This window comes from Pagrus major, chromosome 13, assembly GCF_040436345.1.
Source record: "Pagrus major chromosome 13, Pma_NU_1.0".
Classification (NCBI taxonomy): Eukaryota; Metazoa; Chordata; class Actinopteri; order Spariformes; family Sparidae; genus Pagrus; species Pagrus major.
The window spans coordinates 22,302,857-22,315,979 of NC_133227.1; positions in this window are offsets into that span (position 1 = coordinate 22,302,857).

Genomic DNA, 13,123 nt, shown 5'->3' on the forward strand with positions numbered 1-13,123 from the left:
CTGTATGTGCATTTTTCTGCTTGACAGGCCATCACACATTACCGGACATGTCATGAAAGGATGCTGCAGTGATGTTGCAAAAGGATGCTACAGTCCAGAGTGGGCAGGCAGGCAGGCAGGCAGGCAGGCAGGGCCTCCAGACTGAGGCAAGAGAGAGGAGGTCTGGAGCCTGCAGCTGCCTCAGGGTGTCACACTGGCCTGGTTTATAGCACACATCACCCCTGCTGGGAGGACATTTGTCACACTATTGTTTGTAAGGGTCAGCACAGATGTAGGGTAGAGAGCTGCCCACAAGTTAATAGTTTATGGATTTGGATTGCAAAAAAAAGGAGAGCTGTTCGATTATCGCACACACTGATGGAGCGAGATGAGGCTGAGGGATCAGACATTGTGAGCTCGGTACTGTCAGGCAGAATGATTCATACGTATGATGTTTCTGTTGGAGCTGTCGTGTTAATAATGCTCTGTGAATTCTCACATTTCGGTGACATTAATATTTAAGTGATGCTCAGAGGCATTTGAGCAAAGGTGACGGTGTAATATTAAAGGAGAAGTTCACCCTAAAAAATGAAAATTAAGTCATTACCTACTCACCCCCGAACCGAGGGAAAGTCAGGTGAGTCCACAAAATATTTCTCGAGCTTCACAGTAAAACAGTGTAGAAAAAAACAGCTGAAAGAAACATAAAATGGCTCCATACAGCTCGTCTGGCATAATCCAAGCGTTGGAGAGCCCCAAGAGCCTGAATTGTTTTGAAAAGACATTTTTACGCCCCTTTTTTGAGCCGAAATCTTCCCAGTAGCTGCTAAGCTAAAAGCGTTAGCACGCATACCATCTGAAGTGGGTGCACAAGCTCAACAATGCTTCAAGGGTGTAAAAAACATCTGTTCAAATCAATTTGGTATCTCATATCCAGCAGAAATCTTCCCTGTAGTTGCTAAGCTAAAAGCGTTAGCTGCAGGGTATGTACCAAGCCACGAGGTGTAAATAACATCTTTTCAAATCAGTCTGGGATCGCGGGCCTTCAGGAGACTTGGATCACGCCACATGAGTCCCCATCTACTTCAGTTGTTTAGGAGAAGCTGCAACGCTGTGTTGCTGTGAAGCTCCAGAAATGTTTTGTGGACTTCACCTGACTTTCTGTCAGCATGGGGGTGAGAAGATAATGACTGAATTTTCCTTTTTTGGTGAACTTTTCCTTTAATTTCTGGATCTACCTGCCATCAAGTCTTGCTGCATTACTGGACGCTGTCATATTATTTAGATATATTCCCCTCCATGTGTTACTGTTCATCTACAATCAGTGGACAATCACATCCCTGTAATTAGTTGTTATGCGAAGCATAAGTTTGGATGTCAGCAGTCATGGAAAGAGTACTGAAAATCTGTAGTTTCATTACTAAAATACTACTCAATTACAAGTAAAACTACTGGTATTAAAATAATACTTAAGTAAAAGTACAGTATTGTTCTCGAACACTACTCAGAGTATTAGTTACTTTTTAACCGCTGATGTTTGAAGCATTATCAACAGCAGACATTCAGTCAAAGGGGTTTCTGTTTCTCCCAGCTCCTAATCTGTTTTGCTCAGTGGTCACGATCACCTCTCCAAACCTTTACTGCTGCACAGTTTTGTATTTTTCTGTCTGTATGTCAGGGTTGTCATTGGCCCATTTGGGATCAGATAGCCTCATTGGCTACAATGAAATGCAGATCAAAGGTTTAGATGTTAATTCAAAGTGTACCCAGTATGACTTTAAAAGTACTAGTACGATGGTGCACAATATATATCGGATCTTATCACAGCTATGGAATATCAAGTAAACCATCTTTGCTCACTACATCAGGTAAATCATAAAAAAACATACCAAATGTTGCTTACTATTATCAGATAGTTTATCGGTATCGGCCATGAGAGTCAGGTAACTATCGGTCAACGTATCGGCTGAAAAATATCCATATCATCCCTAAAAAGTACCTAAGTAGATTACATGTTGTAGTGCATACTTAAGTACGAGTAAAAATACACCAATCGAGCCTTTAATGTAGTTATTGTCTGACTACGATAACTGACTTTCAAAGACACAATGTCAATTCATAATTCAGGTCCATGGAGCAGGAAGCCTGTTCATACACTCTGTTGTTATTTTGACCTGAGGCAGATGGATTAGAAGTCATTTTTGGACTGAACTTAGCTGCAAACATAATCCACAAACGAGCAGGAGAGTGCTGCTTGACTTCGGCCGACGTGATGACACTTCAACCCAACTTACGTCACAACCAGATCCCAGACTGATTAAAGTAAAGTCGCTCATTGACATCAGGGCAGTTCTGGCATCAGTCTGACTAACTTTTGCTGACTTGGTTGCATAAACGCAAAGTCTTAATCACAACGTCGCAGTAGTTTATCAGTGTGATCCCACAAACCTTATACAGTGAATTTTTGTTATTATATATTACGTAAATCGTTGAGTCACATTCGAACCGTGGATCAGACAGTTTTGATGCACTTCGCTGCAGTATGTTCAGCATTAATAGAGCTCTGTTCATGATATTTTGACCTGAGGCAGATGGATTAGAAGTCATTTTTGGGCAAAACTAAAAAGCAGTCACAGAATAATCCACAAACGAGCAGGAGAGTGCTGCTTGACTCCCCTCGATGTGATGGCACTTTGAACCCGGGACTGATTAAACTTAAGTTGACATTAGAGCTGGCATCAGTCTGACTAACTTTAGCTGACTCAGTTGCGTAACCTCGAGTAGCAAATAATAATAATCGACATCGGCATCATCATTCATAGGTGATCCCATGAATCCAATGTGGATCGTGATAGGCGTGCTCCTTTAATTTCCTTTTCTTGTTGCCTGCAAGCGATGTCAGAGCCTTCTCATTGTGACTTTTCATACTAATATCATCTTACTACACAGACTGATTGAAGTACCAAAGCCTTTGGGATAAGATATGAAAGTATCACTTTGAATTATGCTTTTCTATAAATTTTTAATTTGCTCCCAAGTGCGCTGAAAGAATAAGAATAAAACTGTCACACAAGCCAACTAAGCAATATATTAATTTAATGGAAGGCACAAATGTAATTATCGTCAGATGTACTCGTGCCCAAATGACGGGGCTGTGATAATTTAAGCCTATTAATTTAGGCATTCACACAATGTCAGCTGTCCTTCCTGCTTTTGGCAGCTGTAACTGTGTTGCTTTTAGCCTGGGTTGCGTGTTTTATCTGCTTCTGTTCGTCTAATAGTTTGCTCTTCATAAATAAAATATATATTTCTGCTGCCAGCAAATTTGTCTGTGTTTGTGATTGGTAAGACGCTGCAAACTCCTCCCCTTGTTATGTGATATATTACCCTCTGGCTAGATGTGGAAAACAGGCCTTATGACTGGTATTAGGGAAAGTGTGGATTCCTTCTCATTTCCTATTATGTGTTAATATTATTATATTGTAAATTTTTTGATAAAATGTAAGTCAAAGGTTAGTGGGTTTTTTTTTGTTTTGTCACGTAGAAGCCTCCATATATCTGACTTGCGATGACTCAAGGATGAAATGAAATGATCAGATGTTGGTGGTCAAAGGTCACTGTGGCTTTAAAAAAAACAACATTTTTGAACATAACTGCAGAAATACCGGATACTGAGTTGGTGACACAGAATTTTGGTGCCCAGCATGAAACTGTGGTGATTGCATAGATCTTCTGTGAAGCATCCATATTTAAGAATTTGTAGCATCCTTGTGTTCGATTAAAATCAGGCTTACTGGACAAGAATGTGAACACACAGAAGGAATTTGACTCTTTATTTATATATCTCTGTATTGTAGATCAAAAATTTGCCTGAAGGGGCTGACAGAACGACATCAGTCAGAATTCAGTCGTCCACCAAAAGCTCATTAGTTTTGCTGATATTGAGCTTCAGGTTATTGAAGCTCTCCATCATAGTACTCCTATGATCTATGATGTACTCCTCTGTAAAAATAGTGTCTAAGTAGAAAAGTATGTTTCTCATCGGAAATTATTCACATATACCCATCAGTATAGTAATAACTTCCATTTTGCTAAAAAATAAATTAAAAAAATACAGTCATTCACTTTGATTAAATTCCTTCAAAGTCTTTTCTGAAAATATTATGAGTCTGGACAGACATGAATATAAACTGCAACTCGACTGGTTGGTGGAGGCATAAAACTACAAGGGGGTAATTCTAGTTATGTAATAGATCAAAAGCATCAATCATAACCAGATTACATATTCAGAGATGCTTTGCCTCTGGGCTTTTCTCTCAACATTTTGCCATTTGACCGGATAGAATCCAACCCTCACTTTCCTAAAATTGTTCTACGGCCATATCTGCTGACATCAAAACGACTTCAAATGAATGATAGCCTTTGATAAACATATAAAATACACGTCACGACGACTCAGTACAGACTCATAACTCAATACTGAGGGTTCGTGTAGTTGCTTCCTACATTTTTTACCAGTAGCCGTGCTTGTTCTTCATCCCACATCTCAATTCTGACCTAAATTTTATCTACTGCTTCATTACAGTGCTACAGTGTCTTGCCTGGCTGGCTGCTATCCTCACACCGTTCTAGAGGGCTTATGGAGAATCCAAATATGATCCCAAAAAGCAACCGAAGCTGATCTTATTCTTTAATCCTAACCCTAACCCAAGGCAAAATATGGCTTGCACAGCAGTTTGACTGGGTAATGGATGACAGATGGTAGGTCCTGATATAGAGAATGTTGGCTCTACGTTGAAAGATTTATTTTGGGAAATGAAAGACTGCATAACTCAGTAGCCCTTTGTTTGTGAGCAGAAAGGAAATCACCCACTTCTGTTTAATCTCAGCCTTTACATGCTCCCAACTGAAAATTAAATGCCCATTTCTGAATGTTAATAACTTAATATAGATGTAAATTGCCCCTATGTACCCCATGAGCAAAATTTGGCAAAAACTGATGCAAAATATTCCTAAAGGCAGCATGAAAAAGATGTGAAGTCTTTCCCAGAAGAGCAGAAATGTGTGTCCTTAAATCCAATAAACCATGAAACATTTCCAGGCACTGAGTACCATCAGACTGAAGCAGACAGGCAGCAGCAGGGCACGCTTGCTTTTTCTGTTCCCATCCTGTGAGACTCTGGCTGGAAAATCCAGCGCTATCACCCAAAATTGATGTCTGAGGAGTCAAAAGTGGGTCATGGTGCCAGTGTGCTTCATGTGAAAGGCGAAGCAGCAGTCAAGCAACCCATCAGAGAAATGTAAAATATTCCCTCTCAGAAAGAGACTAAAACAAAAGGAAAAGAGAAAGTGAATATCCGACTTCCATTTTTAAAGAGGCCACAAACACGAGTCTCAATAAACGCTAACGTTTCAGTGTCAGCTTTGCTATCACGTTAGCAGAAACAACTTAGGTTTGCAGACTAATGATTTCAATGAAGAATAAACCCTCTGTATGCCAATGCTACCTGCCTGGCACAAAATGGCAGACAAAGTTAGCGGCTAGCTCGTGAACATGGTGGAGCATTTAGCTGCTAATATTTCTTGGGGGAGATGGTTAAAGGAAAAGTTCTCCCAAAAATGAAAATGTAGTCATTATCTACTCACCCTCATGCCAATGGAAAGTCAGGTAAAGTTTTCGTAGTAAAGAACAACTGAAAAGAATATAAAATGGCTCCATACAGCTTTGTGTATTCTTCTGAAGTCCTCAGATTATAAATTGATTTGTTAAGATATTATTTACACTCTTTTTCAGCCATAATCTCCACTGTAGCTGCTAAGCTACAAGGGCTAGCGTGCGCCCCTGTCTGGAGTGGGTGCACAAGCTCGACGCACATCAAGGATGGAAATAACATCTTTACAAATCAGTTTGGTAGATCTGAATTTTCTTTTTTCACTTTTACTTTCGCACAAAATAAATCCTTAAAAACAAAGGACTTTTGCTACAGCAGTAAAATGACATCAAATCAATGCTAATGTTGCTACATGTCTGGTTGATGTAGGCTAAGTAGGCAATGGTTTGCTAACTGGTTTGCTGTTTTCAAGTTTATAAGATGCTAACTGTGTTAAGAGTTAGCACCAAAGGAAAACTAAACAATGACTAAAGCTTCAAATAATCACCTTAATTCAACAAAGCATGTTTCTTTTCTTCATTTGACCAACTGTTCTGCTGAGCGTTCGCTAAGTGGTGCTTGGTGAGCTAGCAGCTGAATGGGTAAATCCTTGTTGTTGGACTGTTTTTATTTGATTTTTTAAAGCATAATTGGAAAATATGGTTGAGTTTTTCAAATGTAATTTTTTTTGGCGAATTTGTGTGCCAGAAAATGAATACCACTCAGCTCCCTGGCAGATGGTACCGGCATCCCTACGGCAGACATCTCCAGCTAACTCAAACAGCTTGCTAATAGTTATAGTTATACGACGCACTAAAAACACTGGCTGTGTCCGAATCACTCACTGCCCACTGTATAGCTGATAATATAGTGAGTCTGCCATTTTGTAGTGCCATCTGTATGTATAGTGGGAAATATTATACCCTATATAGTTGACTCAAAGTAAGTCTTAGTTCATACTGTGTTCACAAGTACACTGTTTATGTTGTTTGCCCATATAGTACAAGCATCAGGCTTTGTTCACTCAATGCCCACATTGTAGGGACAATGACAGTTCAAATCCAGTGTGTAAATAATAAAAAAAATCAACAAATTTATGCAATGATTGCATCATTTGGCACAAATTAGGGTAATTTTAGATGATTCTTCAAGTGATGACAGTGCGACTCGGTGTTATCTGTTTGATCTGCTCGCTGGTTCTTCGAGGAATTTGCAAGATCCAGATCAACTTAAATCCTTTCTGGCATGACAGTAGTAACTTCATTAACTTGTGTCGGTCCGTATAAAATGGTCTTCAGTTTTGTCAGATGGTGCCATTTCCTGTCTTGACGAGCTGTTGGGTGAGTGTTTTGTAATGTACTGACACTAACATATTTCTTATTTTTTGATATAGTTTCTTATTTGTTATTCTCTGTATTGATGTTGACTCATGATGTTGCTTTTAGGGAGATGCTGTATACGGTGACTAATGTTGTGGTAAATGCACAGTAATGGCAGTCTGTCTTTGTGCCAAGTTTGGAAAATGGCTTTCTTTTTTTTTTATGCTTTGTCTTTTGGTTCAGAGTGTGTTGTTATGTCATGTTAAAGTGAAATCAGTCTGCAAGTTGCTTAGACATTTGCTACAATATCAATATGCATGTAGTTTCTAAATGGCTTGCAAACACTAGGTTATTTCTTAAATGTGGAGGGAGAAATTAAAATAACACATATTGCTTTCTGTAGAGAAAAATGACGACAATTGCAAAGTACAAAACTGTGGGGCAACTAGGATTTCAATAGTTGACTTAACTTAAAAAAGTCCCCAAACCTCAGAATTACCAGGTAAACAGACAACAAGCTATAAAGTTTTAAGAAATTCACTTTGTCTCATTTTACAGTGTACGGTTAATCAAGCTCGGTTTGAAGCCTGTTATGTAAGAAATCAGTTGCTTTAAGTCCTTTAATTTAAACCAGAGATAGCACCTGCTTAAATATCCTGTGTTTAAATATTTAAGCTTTTCACATCTGAGTGCTGAGTAAAAATAGTCGGGGAGAAATAGATATTAAGAGGGATTTCTGCTTGGACAATGCAGTAAAACTGACCTTTCTCCTGACCTTAATATCAGTTAAGTATCCAGAGAGCAGAGTGATAAACAACAGTGAAAACAATTCCTTCAAAAATAGAAATGAAAGGTTTTAGAGTTGAGGCAACATCCGGTGCATGGCCCAGTGTCACCCGTGATGCCCATCTGTGGGTGTGTTATGTCCGTTTGACTAGCCAGAGGATTATTTCCCAGTGCAGTCTGAAAATGGAATAGGACAGTAATCAGATTACCTTGGGCTCACAGCAAATTCATATCTAGTCTAACCCTTCAGAACGGTATCTGGCTGCTGTGAATGGTTTGTAGGTTAATACAGTATTAGTAGTCATGGTGAGGTGAGGTTGTCTATGCATGACGGACCGAGATGAATATAGATGACTCAACAGTGAATCATCATCACCCCCAGTGTCTGTTTTTTCCCTTGTATTGTTTGAATAATTGTTTGTAAAATTACATTTTTGTATGTATCCAGTCCAGTCGGTCCAAAACACAAAGATATTCCCTCCTGCCTGGAGTGGAGAAGAAGTGTTATGAAATGTATAGAGTAGGTTGAAAAAGTGTCCACCGTCTGCTAAGAATAGCTTACTAGCCGAGGCAGTTATTGGGTAAACCTCCTCTTTCTGCTGCAGCTGTGTGTGATGAAATATTAAACAGTTGGAGAAGGGAGTGCTGCGTAAGGATGGAAAGAACAGGTTCTAACAAACTGACCGGGATGGGATGTATGTATCCAGCATTTAGAGTGGTGTACGTTATGTTATCACATGTGTTACAACACCTTCTGTAAATGTGCACAATATGTTAACATCTAAACCTCTGTAAACATCTTTAAACTGCTTTGCGCAGTGAATTTAGTACCATTTTGCATCTTAACAATAATAGAAGAAAAGGCAAAGTGTCACTGAGTGTGTTTAGATTTTTCAAAACAATCCATAATTAGGGATCCTACATATTTATATTATTATTTATACCTCAGGAAAATTAAACAGCATAGACAGTGATTTAAATGACCATTTTTTAAAGCTAATTTGACATTTTTTTGTGGGTAAAATCAAAAAGCTTACCATGCTGATGAAGTTAAGATTTCAGAAGCTATGACTTTGGTTGTACATTACAGGGGTCCCCGTGAGTTGAGTTGATTTCCAGTACATGGTAAGCCAATACTGTGTTCATACATGGGCAGTAATAGGCAGATTTGTTCCAAAGAGAATGCATGACTGTGTCAGTATTTCTTATCCTTTGGGCAATATCTAATTGAGCACTGGTCAGGTGTTGTAATGCAGACACAATGTGTCACTTAATGGTCACATGTTCAGAGAAAAGGCAGCCTGAGGGGCAGTGTGGTCCTGTTTCCAGCTTATCAAGATATAGGATGGAAGATCTGAGCACAAGTAAAGGAAATATAACTTTATGTCAACATTTTCACAAACTCCAAAAGTTAAAACAGAATAGGCTAATAGGTGTATGACAAACATTCAAAGAGTAACTCTATAACAGCATTTCATATTTGTTTACACTTTCTATATTTGCATGAGTTGTACTTAAATAACTCCTTTAAATATGCACAGCTGCCCCCTTTGTCTGCTCTCCCTTCATAACAACAGACACTAACACAGATAGGCCTACGCAGGTAGATAAAATGGTGTAAACAGGACTTAAAATGAAGGTCAAGAGACCCAGGTAAGGTCAGGGTGAGATGATTGAGGTGTTCAAGCCAGGTTGAGCCTCAGCAAACATTTCTATTGTCATAGTAGAGGAAGCAGATGTTATAATAGTAGTTTTTTCTTCTTATTGAGGACAAATTTGGTGTTAAATGCTGCTTACATTAAAAGATATGTTTGCTTTTCTGTCTTAAATATCATCATGAATTTAACACATTACAGTGGCAATTAATTTTTTTGTTTTGAAATTAAGAAATGTATTAGTTGCTGCTAAAATACTGTATATTTCAGTGTGTAAATGCAGCTGTACCGTGCCACAATGTTAGGACTAAACTTGCAGCACTTGGTTGCATATTCATCAAAAATGTTATTGATTAAAGGCATTAGAGTCTGTTTGTCACAGTCCATTACCACAGTGTTCCACATTGTAAATCATGTCTGAAATTGTTACTTTGCCCCTTTTACCCACATGATGTGCAGACACACACAGTACAGTATATACAGTTGCTGATCAAGTGCTTTACATCAGCTCTTCTCTGGACAACTTCCATAAGTGAGACTTAAAAAGAGCAGCAGCGCTGTTAGAAGGCCACGTAACACTGTGGACTAAACGTGGTGATGGTGACTGCTTCATCTCTAATCTGCATCTCAAAATCTTTTAAGCGATGTTATGTCATCCCTTCTCAGATTATGACGGGCAAGATCCGACTCCTCCCGAGTCACTGTGGCTATGCATCGTGGTGTGCACGATCACTTTCGTGTCAGTTTAACAGTAGAGTAAGGAGACCCCATTAATAACATCTGATTTTAATGTTTAAGCACATTCAAATTGAAATTTAAGAAATATATAATAAAGTGACAATTAAAATGAATGAGCAGGCACTGTAATTATCCTGTAGGTTCGATTGCAAACGATTGCAGTGAATTGTGTTCGAGCTTCAAGTATTGAATGAGGCCAGTTGTACCGCCAGCAAAATTATTTAGATCTGACATTGAGGCAGGCTGTCACCAGCGCTCACAGCATCACAGTCTCAGTGGCAATTTAATCAATTGACCGACCCTAATCAGCTTAATGCGCGTCATAATCTGCCAAAGTCAGATGTTTCCTGGAAAGAACTTTGGAAATAATATTTAGACGATACACATTATTAGCTATTGCATGTCTGTCCGTCCTGGGAGAGGGATCCCTCCTCTGTGGCTCTTCCTGAAGTTTCTTCCATCTTTTGATCATCATGCGATTGTGATTTTGGGCTATATAAATAAAGCTGATTTGATTTTGATTTGAAGTATCCACTCATATATTGGAGTTTTAAAGAAAGATCCAGGGGGTCTTTATATACCTAATATGCCCTTGTTGATTTCCAGTGGAACTTCTTTGAGATAAATTATAACATCTAGAAATCCTTTGCATCCCTCATGAAAAAAGTAAACTAATTATATAAAGTCTGAGAATACTTGACTATACTTGTAGCCAGACTGATCATCACTACACTTCAAGTATGTTAATGATTAGTTAACCTAAAGTTTGCTATTTTGAAACAACTAATTTTGTACTAAGTTTATTTTAGTTGTAATTAAATTGTAGAAAAGCACAATTTGAAGTGTATGTAGTGTACTTTTATGTGCTAACTTCAAGTAAACTTTGTACACTTTTAGTATATTGCTGTGTATGTACTTGTATACATGCTTGATTAGTTCACTTTAAGTCTTCCTTGTTGTAAGTGCACCGTATTTGTAGTATACTAAATTACTACCAAAGAATATGGTTACAATTTACAATATACTTACAACAAAAAACATGTTTTATAAGTGCACTAAAATACCACTTAAAGTATTGTTGAATTCATATATTTGTTTTTAGTACATTGAAGTTGAACTTAATATCTTTTTGAGGCACTTTCTAAATATATTTTAAGCACAAAAAGTAAAACTATGCTTGTAATAAGCTTTCTATACCAAATCTATATTTTTAGTACAATAACGTCTGCTGTTTTTTCAAAAGGGATCCAATTTGTGACAGTAAATATTCCATGTTCAGCGACCTATTAACTGGAGTTGACACCAACTGGACACAGTTTTCCTATAATCAGGATCACATTACACCTTCCTTTTCAGGAATCGTTCCAAGAAATTACACTTGCATATCAGTTCCTGTCTTGGAAAACATTAGTGTGAGCTCACATTATTCAGAAGTTCTAAGTTGCTCCACTTGATCTGTTCTGTTTTTCTGTCATTTTGTGTTTAATCAATAACAGACGAGCTCTGATTAGCTCTGATTAGCTCTGTCTAATTAGTTTACCCTACCAGTAATCAAAGGATTTCTGGTTCAGTTGAATATCGATGTCCAATTATATTCCAGCTGGAGGCTGGTTGGTAGAATATCTGCAATGACATTTCTTTTCAAAGTGCCCTGAAGCCTACACGCTGCACTTTGACTGGCTTAAGCGGGACAACAAAAAGCTTGTACTTCATGTTGGGACTGTTGAACCATATGTGGAGTTTGAAATGCTCTGTGGACTACAGCCAGACTTGAAATTACTGTGAATTTCTTCATTTGCACCTTTAAAACGCAATACTGCATTGAGCTCCTCCTCATTCATAATGCCGCTAGCTGTTACTCACTTTGCATTATTTACAATACATCACCCAATGAGCAGAGCCAACTAGTCGGCTATGTTCAATGGAAAGTTTAGTAACAGAAATAAGAGGACATAAAACACAGCAAGATAGGGAGGCCTATTGGAAAACAGACTCAGTTCAGTTGCTTGTGCAGCCAGATGATAAACATCTCACCTTCGTCTAGCAGGGTTTTGTGATCTGAGTCAACAGGTCGGACAAAATGTTTGTTCTGTGTCTCTTCTGTAGTACATGCATCCTTTCTTTTTCTGCCTCCATTTCACAGTTTAAACTCACCTATGAAGTATATTAAGGACACTTTCCTGGTGGGCCATACCATATCACTGCTGAATCAGTTAAACCTTATGTCGTGATTTTATTTTGAAAGTATAATGTTGATGAAGGGTATAAGTTTATAAAAAGTTCTTTCCATGACAACTAAAAGTCCTCATTTCCACACAGTGATTCTGGCTGGTTTGCGTCATTTACTCTCTCATAGTCTGTTCCATCCTGCTTATATAAGCTCCAAAGATGTCTGTCTGCAGTACTCAGCGGGTCGTTGGCTTTCATCTGACCTCAAGCTGTGGATGAGGAAAAGGCCAATAGTAGGGCAGGAAGGATTACCACTGACTTTGCATATATCCAGACAACTATTTGGTCCAAAAAACACTCTTCTGGTATTTTACGCATCCTTTTCGTTAAGCTTGGACGCAAACAAATGTCTTATCAAACCTTTACGTCAAAGCTCAGGAGTTAATCACTATGACCCGGGCACCGCACTGATACCTTTTTGCCATTTTTATTAATGGTTTACAGGGAATGCAACAAGGAGGGAGTCCACACAAGAGATTTACTTAAAGCAAAAGTGATTTATTAAGATGGTTAACACAAACCCTGATGCAGGCCGGATGTCAGCTGTAGGAAAGGAGAGAATGTGAACACATGGACCAGCTTTTAGAGCCTAGAAGGACAAGGGTGGGCCTAATCAGCTGTTGACCCTCCAGTGCATTTATGTTATGCCAACTGGAAATATTCTGGGTGGCGCCTGGGTGTTTTGTTTACAGCACAGTGAAGCTGGCCGATGATGCTTCTAACTCAATTGTTATGATGAGAGTTTTAGCGTTGATGTCACTCACAG